The sequence below is a fragment of the Sebastes fasciatus genome, chromosome 20 (genome assembly GCF_043250625.1).
Source record: "Sebastes fasciatus isolate fSebFas1 chromosome 20, fSebFas1.pri, whole genome shotgun sequence".
In the NCBI taxonomy this organism is placed as follows: domain Eukaryota; kingdom Metazoa; phylum Chordata; class Actinopteri; order Perciformes; family Sebastidae; genus Sebastes; species Sebastes fasciatus.
Genome location: NC_133814.1, coordinates 3,627,575 through 3,643,750, shown reverse-complemented (window position 1 = coordinate 3,643,750; position 16,176 = coordinate 3,627,575). Strand labels below are relative to the sequence as shown.

The 16,176-nt window shown below is 40.4% G+C and overlaps 1 protein-coding gene across 14 annotated transcripts in view; it reads left to right on the top strand.

Annotated features, from left to right (window-relative positions):
- The window catches only part of cacna1g (calcium channel, voltage-dependent, T type, alpha 1G subunit), a 331,510-nt gene that overhangs the window by 130,445 nt on the left and 184,889 nt on the right, over positions 1–16,176 (top strand). The window lies entirely within an intron of this gene.

Sequence of the window (16,176 nt, the reverse complement as noted above, 5' to 3'; positions counted from 1 at the left end):
AACTTGTTCATGTTGTTTACTTGTTCAACTCTATAACGTTACTTCACTTGCAGATTGAATTTGTTTTTTTGCCATAACACACACATGCACATGAATGCACAAATCCAGTCACAAAGACACACATGCGCGTTTATGCATACAGATGCATATTAACAGTCTATGAACACAGCGGGCATAGAAACTCACACAGTGACACACACACACACATACACACACACACACACACACACACACACACACACACACACAGACACTGATGCACACGCAGTAATGCACACACACAACACAGACACACTGTAATTTGATTATACATGTTACAGAACATAGCCTGCTGGTTTCGGTCTGACATTTTCATCACACTACGTCCCCTGCTGCTTTTTAATGCCATCCTTCTGCCACAGCTTCTGTTGTCCATCAGCGGGAACACGGCGCATTTCCCTGCGTGTGCGCGCGTGCGTGTGTGTGCGTGACAAAGCAGAGATGAGATACATTTCACCTACTCGTATGCGATAACACACCTGTAAGCAGCAGTCGAAGGTCGCCGTCTTGCTCTTTTATGCAGTTGCAACCCTGAGCTTCCTCCTGCAGCCCTCATTCATTTAATTCCTCTACTCTACCTGCTTCATACATCTGAGGGGAAGTATAGACAGTAAAAGCTGCTTCCCTGTTGACTGTCGCTGCTCACTGATCCAGTGCCAGAGTACCAGAAGGAACTAGATGGGAAATACCTTAATGTCTGATATTCAGGCATTAATCCAGTGAGTGATAAGGAGGACAATGAAAGGAGCTTCTAATTAAAACTATAGCAACAGGCAGTGAGAGAAGCCGGTGTAATGTTCATTGAAAAGGAAGACATGATGAATAGAGATGTTCTACTTTGATGCATTCAGATGGAACTATAATGTACTTGTGGGGAAAACTGGGTCATTATAGCGGCACAGGAAGAAATATATATGCGTGGAAAATAGGCATTAGATGAAATATTATTGTGCGGAATTTCATAATAAAACATAATGGCAATAGAGACACCCACCCATTTTATGTATTGCATAGGGCTGTCAATCGATTCATATGTTAAATCTCGGTTAATCGCATGATTGTCCGTAGTTAATCGTGATTAATCGCTAGTTAATCGCACATTTTTTGTCCGTACAAAATGTACCTTAAAGGGAGATTTATCAAGTATTTAATACTCTTATCAACATGGGAGTGGGCAAATATGCTGCTTTATGCAAATGTATTTATATATTTATTATTGGAAATCAATTAACAACCAAAACAATGACAGATATTGTCCAGAAACCCTCACAGGTACTGCATTTAGCATAAAACAATATGCTCAAATCATAACATGGTAAACTGCAGCCCAACAGCTGTCAGTGTGCTGACTTGACTATGACTTGCCCCAAACTGCATGTGATTATCATAAAGTGGGCATGTCTGTAAAGGGGAGACTTGTGGGTACCCATAGAACCCATTTTCATTCACATATCTTGAGGTCAGAGGTCAAGAGACCCCTTTGAAAATGGCCTTGCCAGTTTTGCCTTGCCAAAGTTTAGCGCAAGTTTGGAGCTATTTTAGCCTTCCTCACGATAAGCTAGTATGACGTTGTTGGTACCAATGGATTCCTTAAGTTTTTTAGTTTCATATGATGCCAGATCTGCACTCTAGCTTTAAAACTGAGCCTGCTGCAACATCCGAAATGTCGATTGCATTAATGCGTTAAAGAAATTAGTGCCGTTAAAATGATTTTGCGTTATCGCGTTAACTTTGACAGCCCTAAACGTAACATGAACAAGTAGTTTTGTTGTCTAAACCAAACCAAGTAGTTTTGTTGTATAAACCAAACCAAGTAGTTTTGTTGTCTAAACCAAACCAAGTAGTTTTGTTTCAATCCATAATGTTAACCATGTGTTTAAAAATGTGAGCGTTTCACGTGTGCCTGTCGCAAATACTCTCCAAAGGTCATTTGTGTTGTCATTGGCAAACGACCTATTCCGTTGTTTCAGTATGATGATGTGTTGGGTGCAAAATATGGTGAAAATATATACACTAAAACATACAGTATATATACTTTATATATATATATATATATATATATATATATATATATATATATATATACACATACAGTATATATGCTGTATATATACTTTGTATATATATATATATATATATATATATATACATACAGTATATATGCTGTATATATACTTTGTATATATATATATATATATATAGAGAGAGAGAGAGAGAGAGAGAAAATATTTCTGCTCATATACAGCAGACAACCGGTGCAGCAACATACTCATGTCATGTACATGGACACCATGGGAGGAAATCCTCTTAATACCTCTCACATGTAGACTTTGATCCTACACCTCCTGCTCGACTTCACGGTGTTACATTGATGGAAACTGTTGAAGCCAACACAGGCTCAGGCTGTATTTTGCTCCAGCAAGTCTGCATGTGCTCTGACATGCAACTGTGATGTCTTCCTTTCAAATGGAGCCCGGCGCCGTTATCGCGTATCACCCTCTTTTTTCTCCCTCAACATATTTCCTGTCACTCTTTAATCTTTAACTGTGACAAAAAGAAAAAGATTTATGAAAAAGGTTGGCATTTGTGTGTGTGTGTGTGTGTGTGTGTGTGTGTGTGTGTGTGTGTGTGTGTGTGTGTGTGTGTGTGTGTGTGTGTGTGTGTGTGTGTGAGCTTGAACGATATGGAGCGTGACAGAAAACATGGCACAAGAAATGAAGTCTATTTCTATGTCTGTATCGGTCATGTATGTTGGCTTTCATCTGAGCGTGTAGGTGATGGTGTGAGCATGCATGTGTGTGTTTTAATGTTAATATGTTTTGGTGTTTTCATGGGTTGACATATCTGAACAAATTAAAAAAAACAAAAAAAACTCATCTGTACGGAGAGCCCCCAGCCATACGGAGACAATGGTAACCTAGGTAACGGCTGGTTGTCGAGCATTTGATATACCCCGGCAACAGTTGTTAAGTCTGCGGAGGAAGGCTCTGATGAACTGTTTGTTTCTTTCCGAGAGGATAATTACAGCTAAGCTGCTTTTTCAGCAGGTCTTCGCTCTCTCCTAATCACCTCACTGTCAGGAGGGAATGATGGAGGGATGGGGTGTACCACACAGGTGGAGAAGGAGAGGGAGATGTGAAGGGAGCTTTTGGCTGGTGAATGGTGGAGGGAGTGCAGCAAGGCTGCATAAAGAAAAAAAGAGATAGGAGTTTCCTACTTTTAAAGAGAAAATGTACATCTTTTTTTTCTTGTTTTCTGGTGGTAGATGAAAGCTCACACTTGATAAATGACATTTCAATTTCACAAACAAAAACGGTCATCACATAAGTCATTTTTTGCAATTGCATCACTTGATGTTTCATTTGTGAGCTGTGCTGCTTGGTTTGCTCTTAGGCGTCAACTCGCAGGCATCACTCTTCAGCTGCACTTGTGTGAAGTGTGAAAAAGCTGATGACAGCACCCAGTGTGAGAGAAAAATCACTGCCTGATGGCTTCAGAGGACTCGTGTTAACACTCCTAAGTTGTTTGTTTTACCTGTCTAGTTGTTCAGAGCCGTGAACACAGAATACAAGTTGTTTTATCGTCACCTATAGCCAAGATGGGTGTGGTTTTAATGCATAGACACATTCTGTGTTTTTGTGTGGTATCCAAGAGTGTCGTATATTTCCCAGACCTACAACTTATCCTCTCATCCTCATACAAAGGTTCAATTGATACCTTAAAAGTGGTTTGTTATTTTCTGTACGTTCTCTTACAAATGTCCAGCAACACGAGCGATCAGTGCGCCTGTTCAAGCCCCTGCAGTGCAGAACTTGTTAAGGCAACAAAACAACTTGGTTAGGTTCAAGAAAAGATCTGGTTTTGGCTAAAAAAAATAGATACGTTTGAACTACCACCCAATTTGACTGTTATCAGCTCATTAAATGTGTGTTATCAGTCCTTATAAGCAAAACTTCGAATGCAACACTTTCTAATGCGTTGTCAAACTGAATGAAACTTTATGTTTTTAGCACAAACAAAACAACTTGTTTAGGTTTAGGCAACCAAACTACAACTTCTTTAGGTTTAGGGAAGAAAACCACTTAGTTAATTTTAGGGGGAAAGTTTGTGTTTTGGCTTAAAATAACTACATTTGAAAAGTGAAACTTAAGGTTGTGAACACAAAGACAACTACACGTTGTTGGTTTCACACGAACCCCAGTCTCCTGCGTGAAAGCCCTGTGTTTTGTTTCCTATCCATCAACCCCGAGCTCCACCCACATGAAGTTTCATGCTGTCTATATACTACAACGCCTGACTTCTGCTTTTGCTCCTGTCATAATTACTAGGTCGCTGTCGGCTTCTTTTATTCCTCTTTTCTGTGATTGCCCATATGAATTGATGATAAAACCTACCGGTGTGTGTAGCAGGCCACAACTGACCCACTTCTATGAGGCTGATAACGCACATTTAATGACCTGATAACAGTCTAACCGCCTGGAACTACTTGGTTAGAGTCAGCAAAACAAACAGAGTGCAGTCAGCTTAATGAATCTGGCACTGTGGTGTAGCCTAGTTTGTTATCGGCCTTATCAGCTCTGTAACTTTGATTGCATTTTTAGCCATTTAAAAAAAAAAAAGTTTTAGGAGGGATGTTCCCTGATTGAAGCCATAGACTGACGCATCAAAATATAATGTGATTTGACACATCTTATCACAAATGATGAAGTGGAAAAGTGAAACATTGTATATATTTCTAATGCAGTACCATTTATCTCTTCAAATTAAACAAGACTTTGAACCATGTCTAAATAAGCCAGATAATTTCTTTCATGCCCATTTAGTAAAACTGTTCAAAACAAGTCTATTTGCATTAAAAAGAACTGATTGCACCCAAGTGTAAGGAAACTAATTTTAATTTTTAGACTCTAGATTGAATGACTTGTTAAGAGACATTTATTTATGTATTTATTTATCGATTGGTGCAGTGAAGCCCCAGTCAATAGCCGAGGGAGTCTAAATAGGAGAGTGTTCCAAGCCAGCACTTACTGTAGCAGACAGGCTATCCTATCCATAGTACATTGATCTGACTTAACACTCTCTCTGTGGCTGGATTCCTCCCGGAGAGAGACAGAAAGGATAACTGAGGAGGACGAGGGGGGAGTGAGGAAGGGAACAGGAGGAAGGGCGATGGATTGACAGAGAAAGGCAGACGGAGAGAGAGGAAGAGAAGCTGAGGCAGTTTGGGTCGATCGCTTCATTGGACTCCCTCAATATGTAATCCGGTCTGACGTTTGAGGACGGACACCACGCATGAAAAAGCTCATTTTGGTTGTATCGGTCAGTTTGGATAAATTACATTTTGCAAATAGTTCATGGCAATCCATCCAATAGTTGTTGAGATATTTCAGTCTGGACCAAAGAGGTGGACCGACCGACAGTCTTTGCCATTCCTAGTAGAAATGGAGCAAAAAGTAAAAAACAAGTAACAATATTGTGAAACTGATATTTTTGTCTGTTGAATTTTTGTCTCAAATTTGTCTTGGGACCTTTATTGGTTTGTTACAAACAGTGGGTTGGGAACCTCTGAAATACAATAACATAACATTTATATTCCAGCCATCTCCTAAAAATTACTTTCCCATACAACTAAAATTGCATTCTCAATTACGTTTAGAAGGAAACATATTTTGTCGCAGATTACATTCGTCTTTGACTTATCACAAATACATTTGTATGTCCGTGGACGACTGCAGCAAGTGACGTAGTACAACGAGCGACGCACAGAGCAGGTGATGTAGTATATCGAGCGACTGTTAATGAACGTCGTGTGGTATAATGTTATTGAAAGTTACATGGTATAATAACCAGCCTAGTCGCACAGCAGTTTGTGTTCATAGACACAAATTACCCCTTTTTTTGTGATGGTCAGCACGAAATCAATTCGTATGTAATCCACGTAATTGTAAACAGGGAAGTACAAAGAGCGGCGTAGGGAGGAGGTCGGGGTGGATGGGTGGGTAAAAAAAAACTGGACTTTCGCCCAAGAGCCCGCTGTTAGTGTCCCGTGTGAAACCAGAAGTCAACGTTGATTTATTTGGCTGGTAACTTGCGTGCTTAATTTACAGCACTTCCGGTGTTATTTTAACCCTTTTCTTAAACCTTCTTAAAGTAGTTTTGTTGCCTAAGCTTAACCAAAGTGATCTTTTCCTAAAACTAAGTAGTTTTATTTTGAAAAGACTGGAGCGGAAATTGACACATGGATTACATGTTGCTGCACATTCGTAGGAAAACTTGCATGCTTAATTTACAGCACCTCTGGTTTTATTTTAACCTAAACCGCGTTATTTTCCTAAACCTAACTAAGTCGATCTTTTCCTAAAACTAACTAAGTAGTTCTATTTTGAAAAGACTGGATTGGAAATTGACACGTGCATTATATGTTGCTGCACATTCATAGGAAAATGCATGAAAAATACGACGTTGAAAGTTGTGCTTAGCATCATGAAAAAGAAGGGAAATTCGTGTCTAGTACTTCACAAACTGCTGCGAGACTGTGTTGTAATAATGTGATCGGAAGTTACGTGGTATAATAACGAGTATAACAAGTGAGAAAGTCCACTACGGGTCGATAGATGGGTCAAACAAAAGCCGGATTTTCCCTCAGGAGACCATTGTCCGTGTCCTGTGTGAAAGATGGTCATTTTATGCCAAACCATGATGTTTTTTTACTAAACCTAACCCAGTAGTTTTGTTACCTAAACTTTACTAAGTAGTGTTGTTGCATTTTTATGTTTCCATTTACAATGTCAACTGCTTGTTTAAAACTGCTACCGTAATCCAGGAGGAAATATGTTTCCCTCGAAATGTTAATTGAGAATGCAGTTTAGTAGTATGGGAATGTCATTTAGTGAGAGACAGGGTCGTTATATTCACAAGCACCCTGTGTAGCATTTTATTTATTTTTTTGGATTCTTTTTTGGGTCATATTCGTATGCATTTACAGGAATATTTTCTGACAGGCAACTGAAAGTGAAACGTATCTACACTGTTTTTATCAACTGAGTCTGGCCGCTTTGAAGAGAGCATAGATAAGTTTCACTTTCAGTTCAGTTCCCCGTTGGAAAGGGCTGTCTGACGGCGAGGTAATATTGTGTAAATATTTTAAATATAGCATATACTCAAACAGATATTGATTTTTTTTTAGCTGGGCCTTTCTTTTAGGTGGTGAAAATACACTTTGCTGCTGCCCCCGTCCACAGCAGTACACCGCTTTGCTTCCGTTTCAGCACTCTGCTTGTCCACACTGGGGGCGCGCCTACCATTATCTACCTTAGGTAATACCCTGACTATGGATAAGTACCTCATACAACCCCACTTCAAAACACCTGAACTATCCCTTTAAGACATAAGATTCTATACTGTCCTCTGTGCTTCACCTTGTGTGCAACAAAGTTCTAATACACAAGGAAGGATTGCAGGACTTTTTTCAAAGTAGTGGATGTTAAGAGAGCAGAGAGAGAGGCAGAAATCTATCAGCCTGCAGTGTGCTCGTCCTCTCCCAATAAAGTGGAAGGAAGCCAAAAAGTGTACAAAGGAGAGCGGCTTTACTATAAATTTGAGAAAGATTAGAAGAGTCTGGCACAAAGAGAGGAGACTATATGGTGCACCCATCACCTTGACCACGGTCCCAATCATTTAAGGTAATTACACAAAAGTATCCCTATTAATTTCGCCACGACATTGATATTTAAAATACAAGCTTAGCACTTTTAACCGGTGTTAAATATTCAACACGTTCTCTTGGATTTCAGATCTGTGATTGAGTCGTACTACAGGAGGTGAGAGAGAAGCACTCAGCGTCTCCTCCTTTTTTTCCCCTCACGATTTATTGACGACACTTTGGATCGGCTCCAGCCCAGTTTAGGGGACGGCGGAAGGGAGGAAGGGTGTGAGGATGGAGGAGGAAAGGCGAGGGTGGTAGAGACGTCGAGAGGAAGGGAGAGGGAGAGAGAGAGAGAGACAGTTACTGTTACTCGAATCATACAAGGGCACAACTGGGATGTTATGCTGCATTCACTTGGCTTGCACCTCAGTGAACTTGGAACTGTTCAGGTGTTGACTTTGGCAAAGTCCTTTATGGCAAGATGTACACTTTTATTGATGTTGTTATTATTTATGACCGTATTTACAACGATCCTCATCTTTATAAAACCTTTTATGTTTTTAAAAGCCATCAAAGTGCAACAGAAATGATCGTTGAATCCTTAATTAAGTAATGGACAAACATGAGCGTTGTATCATATATTAGCTAGTTCATACATTATTGCTAGTGCTGTCAATCGATTAATTGCCAATTAATCACACATTATCTGTTCAAAATGTAAATTAAAGTGAGATTTGTCAAGTATTTAATACTCTTATCAACATGGGAGTGTGCAAATATGCTTGCTTTGTGCAAATGTATGCATGTATGTATTACTGGAAGTCAATTAACAACAAAAAATATATATATATATATTGTCCACAAACCCTCACAGGTACTACATTTAGCATAAAAAAATATACTCAAATCATTGACTTGACTATGACTTGCCCCAAACTGCATGTGATTATCATAAAGTTGGCATCTCTGTAAAGGGGAGCCTCGTGGGTACCCATAAGACCCATTTTCATTCACATATCTGGAGGTCAGAGGTCAAGTGGATTCCTTTAAAAATGGCCATGCCAGTTTTTTCCTCGCCACAGTTTTATTATAATCCCGTTAACTTTGACAGCCCTAGTTATACACTACTACCATCATTATTACTATTTTCTGTCACTGGTCAGTAGCTGTTTGTTTTTTTACATGGTTAGCCTAGCATAGCATAAAGACTGGAAGCAGGGGGAAACAGCTAGCTTCACTCATTGCAAAGTGGGAAAAATACACCTACCAGCGAGCTGAGAAATGAACACATATCTCTATTGTTTAACACACACTCCTCGTGTGTGTGTGTGTGTGTGTGTGTGTGTGTGTGTGTGTGTGTGTGTGTGTGTGTGAGAGAAAAGTGTGGAGGAGTAATGTTGCTGTCCAGAGGAGCGAGAGAGGACACAGACAAGGATACAGCATCCATGAACAATGATGGCCATTAAACAAACTGTCCACTGTCAGGAGTCCAGCAGTAGGTCTCTTCTCTCTCTCTCTCTCTCTCTCTCTCTCTCTCTCTCTCTCTCTCTCTCTCTCTCCCTCCCTCCCTTGACTCTCTGTCTCTGTGAGCTTGCACTGTATAGCATCCGGACTGGACCGCTGCATTTTCTTGTCCTGGCTATATTATCTCCTCACTACAAGTGGGTCATTACAGATCGGCCATAGATTACCAGTCAGAGTGAGCAGGGGGAGGGAGGGGATGCTCGGGAGATAGAGGGAAGAAAAATGCAGATGGAAAAAGTTGGTGGAAGTGTGAGCAGAATAATTTAAAGAGGACCTATCGTGCTTATTTACAGGTGCATACTTTGTATTATGGGTTTCTCCTAGAACATGTTTACATGCTTTAATGTTCAAAAAACATTTAATTTTTCTCATTATGGCTGTGCTGCAGCACCTCTTTTCACCCTCTCTCTGAAATGCTCTGAAAAGCCCAGTCTGTTCTAATTGGTTAACTGGCCCACTTTTTATAATTGGTCAACCGAACCAAACTCTTCGGACTCCGCTCCAGCTCCGCTCTAACTAGCTTTGTTTGAAGCTAGTGTTGCACGGTATATCGATACTAGAAAAGGTATTGCAATACTCTGCTGTTAAAAACTATACGATACCCCATTTTATTAGTACTGGTACTTTAAGAATGAAAGTGAGATTTGCATCGATTTTAACATTTTTAATTAATAAAAAAGAAAATAAATAATTTCCATGTTCTGTCATCTATTATTCCATTACTTTCCAGTTTTTTGTTTTTTGATGGCGTGGAATCGTTTCACTGTTGGTACCGAGATATTTAGGCAGGGTATCGTATCGAAGTCATAATTTTGGTATGGCGACAACACTATTTTAGGGCATGCCAAACTTGCCGTAAGGCAGGTATTATGCAAATGTGTTACTTGTTGACATCACCACGTTACAGAAGAAAAGGCGGGACTTCAAGTGAGGCGTTTCAGGTGGTTCAGGAGCAGTGTTTCTGTGAGGGGGAGAGTAACTCCCTTTGGCGTGGACTTTGGGTTTTGTAACTTTGCAGGTCTTTTACATGCACTAAAAACTATATAACACACTAAAGGAAAGGGAAAAAGCGTAACAGGTCCTCTTTAAAGCTTCTCGAAGATGCATTTGCATGTGAATCTGTGTCTGTATTATCAACCAAAATGACATTGTAGCAATGAAGGCACGCATCCTGCAGCCTCCGTTGATTCACCCCGTGTCCCTAAATGAAATCCTGCCTTCATTAGTCATAGTGGGGAAACCCTCTCCGTGCACAGAGAGTGAATACTCTTAGAGTGCAAGCATTCATCCAGATAATGGACTCAGCTGTGTTCTGTTGTGCATCTTGTTACCAACAATGTAATGTAATGAAGTCATCATAAAAAATTACTTCTCTTCACCAATAAGTCATGGCAGTCTGTATGTTACCTGGGAGGACAAATCCAAGACAAAGGAAAGTCCATAAAGCCCTTGCGACCGCTCGTAAATCTGAATTGCCATGAGCAAACGGTAGCGATTAAACATATCAACATTTTGTCCTCTGGATTTTGGCAGCTGGACAGTCAGATGACACTGTGGGTTTCAGTTGCAGTTACACCAGTATTGTGATCACTGACAGGATTGGAAAAACAACAAATTCTAATCTCTGCAAAGTACTGACATCATGTTATAGGATTTGTTGGTATTAAGGCTCAGAGTTGAAGCCTGCAATTTACAAAATTGGCTCAAAGGATGTGCTGCAATTACAGATTTTGTAGCAGCTAATAACACGTAGGAATCATGAAAATCTTCGTGTCTGATTGGCTGGAGGATGGACACAACTTTCAGGTTTACCATCGACATTATAGTATGAAATTATTATGAAAGCTGGAAGGATACTTTGGGTAGTTTCAGTTGTTGTCTCTTGCTGTAGAAAAGTATCGCTTACACTAAGTTTGACATTGATAGTTCATATTTAAAGAGCACTTTACTAGATAATAACTTCTTGTATTTTGATTGAGGTATCAGCGGGATACCGAGCTCTGCAGTTATCAAACAAAAGCACGCACGTTATTGTTTGATAGGAGGAAGGAAAGTCCCTCAGGCACATCGGCGCATTCACAATGAGATTGGTTTGTTAAGTTTCATTTGGTTTGACCCGAGAGCTGTTGGTTTGAATTGGGACTATTTTATATGCAAGAAAAGACGCATTTAAAACTCACATTTTCAAAGCAATTTTTGTTGACATGAGTTTGCTACAATCACAAAATAATGAGTTTTCTGGAGGCAATGATAGTAAGCCCTCAGCTTTATTACTGTTATGTATAGCAGTGGGAACACATCTGTCCCAGTCAGATTGATCACTATAAGCCGAAGATTATTATAACTAGGGTTGTCAGTCAATTAAAATATTTAATCACGATTAATTGCATGAAAGTTAATTGTGATTAATCGCAAATTAATCGGCCATTTTTTATCTGTTCAAAATGTACCAAAAATGCAGATTTGTCAAGTATTTAATACTCTTATCAACATGGGAGTGTGCAAATATGCTGCTTTATGCAAATGTATGTATATATGTATTATTGTAAATCAATTAAAAACAATGACAAATATTGTCCAGAAACCCTCACAGGTACTGCATTTAGCATAAAAAATATGCTCAAATCATAACATGGCAAATTGAAGCCCAACAGGCAACAACAGCTGTCAGTGTGTCAGTGTGCTGACTTGACTATGACTTGCCCCAAAACTGCATGTGATTATCATAAAGTGGGCATGTCTGTAAAGGGGAGATTCGTGGGTACCCATAGAACCCATTTACATTCACATATCTTGAGGTCAGAGGTCAAGTGGACCCCTTTGAAAAATGGCCATGACAGTTTTTCCACTCCAAAATTTTGGACTGTCATTTAGCCTCCTTCGCTCCAGCTCCGCTCTAACTAGCTTTGCTTGACGGCGTGCCAAACTAACTAGCCGCTATGTAAATGTGTTACTTTGTGACATCACCACGTTACGGAAGAAAAGGCGGGACTTCAAGCAAAGGCATTTCAGGCAGTTCAGGAGCAGTGTTTCTGTGGGGGAGAGTAACTCTCTTTGGCGTGGACTTTGAGCTTTGTAACTTTGCAGACCTTTTAAATACACAAAAAAAAATCTATATAACACGCTACAGGAAAGTGAAAAAGCACAAAATCCTAAAAGGTCAATATTTCAATATGTGTTGCTTTTACTTCTGAACTGCTCATTGCCTATCAGACCTTTAACAGAAAGTGGAAAAGGGTGCATCAACGGAGTCTAGTAGTTGGATTTCCCAACCCTGAAGTGTCCATGAGCAGGAATGCAAGTTCTGTAGCTAAGACCTCTGACTTTTCTGCTTGGGGGCAAGAAGAAGAAGAAGAAGAAGAAGAAGAAGGAGAATTCCCTGCAAGAGAAAGCGAGATATTTAGTAATGGGCCGTGACTGTGAAGAATAAGTTGGTTAACATTTGGGTTAGATAAGCAGCAGAGTGGGTTGATGGCAGAACGTGTTGCTGATGAAAGGCTTTCAATCTGATTCAGCATGAAAACACTCCATCTGTCTGTTCTCTGTGGTTTCTCCTCTCTCCACTGATCCCTAATCAAACTACACGCACTTCGCTTTAATATTACCAGACTCTCATCATTAGCTGGTGTCCGTGCAGCGATCTGAATTGTTTAAATGTGTGTTGTTACATAAAGGGGTTGCTAAGAGTTCCTCCTATGGTGCACACACTGTTGCATTTCAACAATATACTGTAGACACAAAACCACCTCCTAAACACACACACACACACACACACACATCTATCACTCACAATTCATGTGCTGAGGAACATGTAGTGTGACAGCTTGCCTGTCACTGATGTGGAGGCGAATAGAGCAAACAATATGTGACTAAAATAATGTCAGTGGAGAGGACAGATGACTGGGTTAGTTCATAATGAGTGATAAGTGACAGGGCGGATTATGATGGAGGAATGTGCAGCCACAGCGGTAAAGCAGTATAATCCTATAATCTAATAACAAAGCTGTTATCTAATGTAATAATAACAGTGGGGTTATAGCAGCCCTTTGACTGTGGATCAATCAAATAACCGCTACCTGAATGCATTGCTCAATATTTACGGACTCAATATTTTATGGATAAATGGTTTCTCTCTAGGGTGTTGGTGTTTTGTATGCAAATGTGGTTAAATAGCCAAAGACACATTTCAAAATAAGATGTAGCTCTATATGGAAGATTTACATGTATATATTTAAAAACAACAAATACTTTTTTTGTCTGCCATTTAGTGTTGTGCAGGTAGCGTAGAACAATCGAAACAATTCACTACAAGAAGCTAAAACCGCAGTCTCCGTTGAATCGTCACCGCGACCGCTAACAAAAACAGCAGTTTGAAAAAATATATTGATTGGCGAATTAATCGCATGAGATTTGCCCCCCGTTGTGTAAAGGCCTTTACTCTTGGCAACCAGACAAACAATATAAATAGCCATATAATTATCAGCCCTCTACATGGAATGATCAATGGGGCCGATACGATACTGCACACATTACAGAACAACCAAAACCATTTGTCAACTTGCTGCGCCGTGAGAACGCCCCAACTCACCTCATTAGTTATTCAGCGAATGTATTTCCAACATTATTCATCACATAATTTCTCCTCAGATAAAACAAACTCCCCGGCTTCAAATCGAGCGTGAAAACTGTGGAGACTCCATCAAAATTTGTCAATTCCATTTGTCTTTTCTCAGTCTATCCGTCATGATTTGCATAACAAAAAAAACAAATGGAAACCCAGCCAGGGAAGTGATGAAAGTGGTAAAGAACTGGTGGCTGCTTAACAGTATAACAAACAGTGCAGTAGCTGCAGGAAGACAGATGGCTGGACTGACTGAGATGGACAGACGGATAGATACAGACAGAAAGGAACAGGAACTGGTTAAACATTGGACACAGTTCTACATTCCTGAGCTGCCTAGCGTATTTTTTCCTAGCAAAGATCTTTCTGGGTGGCATTATGTCTGGCGTGTATGTCTGTTCCGAGCTACTGTTGCCTTTGTTTGTGGAGCTGGAAAGCTCTGTGTGTGTACCATCCTTCATTTGTCTGACCGCTTTGGCACCAACACAAACATTCACCCTCTGCGATAAGAAAGGTGGAGCTAAGAAGCTACACGCCAAGAGGAGTGTGCGTGTGTGCATGTCGTATATCTTTGGGCGCTTTTTTTATTGCATGACTTATACAGTATGAATCTCATTACATTCTTCTGCGAGTTTGTCCTTGTACGGCTCACCCCGTATCAAGATGTATCGTATCGGACTGTGTATGACAAGATGTGAAATTGTTTTTCGACTCCGTCCCCGTGTGTGGATTCTGCTTCGCGTGCTTTTAGTTTGGGAATTCTCCTCACGCAAACTCCCTCCAAGGTTTGGGCCTCCCCCGTCCTCTCCTGCCTGCTTCTCATTTCTCAATCCCCCCCCACCCCTCCTTCAGTTGCCCTTCCCCTGTATCAGCATCATCAACACTGGCACGGACTCTGACGAAAACAGCGCACGACTTCCTGTCGTTTCCAGCGTTTGTTTGATACACTCCATTTCTCCTCGGACGTTTCTTCATTTCCAGATGACGGTGGGGGGGGCTGGGGGGACGGATCAGTTTTCACCAAGCTTCATCTGGCTCTCATCAGGGGCAGCAAGTGTTTTTGCATGGACTATTTTTCAACAGACGTCATTCATCATCCGCTTTAAAGTTTGCTTATGCAACTCTGTCTGACGAAAAATTGCCCTAATATTTGTGTTATATTGCTCTGGGGATTTATAGCATTTATAGTCTGTGGCACTCAAACACGAGTTTTCCCATTGGTATCCTGATAATGGTGCCATACATTTTCCATATAGGGTCTATACTATTCAGCTCTGGAATCATGGGAATTATTGTATATTCTCCATCTCATGTAGCCTGATAATCAGACCGAATTGCCATTTTGCTGTCACTTCATTATTCAGTCTTACAGCGTGGGCATATAATCCATTTTCTGTTTGGAAGTCAGTAGTGACTGATGTATTTGACCTGTCAAACATCATAGAAGAGGTTCCCAATAGTGGTTGCTAGGAGCGCACTAGTTTGACATTTTGGGGAATAGGCTTATTCACTGTTACAGCCCCGGCCTTATTTTGAAATGTGTCTAGTTTTTCTCAACGTATCCTAAGGAAACGGTTCGTATGATATCTTATAAAACGTTATTCCTCATTTTTTTATGCGTTTTCCTACAAATGTCCAGCAACGTGTGTCAGTTTCTGCTCTTTACATGCATACAGTCTTTTCAAAATATACTTACATATACTAAGTTAAGGCAACTAAACTTCTTGGTTAGGTTTGGGAAAAGATCGTGGTTTGGGTTAAATAACAATGTATGAAATACTTGCTTAGGTTAAGGAGGTTTAGGAAAAGTGAAGCCAATGCAGAAATGCCTTAAACTTGCATTCTTTTTTTAGCCAGCGGGGGGGGGCGACTTGTTGATTTATTACCTCAGTAAACATGAGTTTATGGTCTCAATCGCTAGTTTCAAGTCTTCTTCAATACAGCATGATGTTCGTTTAGTAAATTATGATCCCATTTAGAGTCAAATAGACCATAAAGCAGGGGATGCTTTAGGGCGTGGCTACTTTGTGATTGACAGGTTGCTACCACGGCGTTGTCCGGTCCGGTGTTTTCGTCTCAGAACTTTAACCCTTTCACAGTGTGTTTTCAGTTCATGAAAGTTAATTGTAACATTTTGGTCGCCAAAGGGGCCGCACACACGCTGCGTTTTTTTACGCCCTCATATCCATTGTTGTCAATGTAGATGCACGGCAGGCGCGACCAAGCACAAGAGTGTCACGGCGTGCAAGTGTTCCCAAGCGCCTGTTTTTCAGGGCATGACGGCTGCGTCCCGAGGTGAACACAGTTCAATTTGTAGAACGCCGCACTGCATGTCATGCGATGAGGA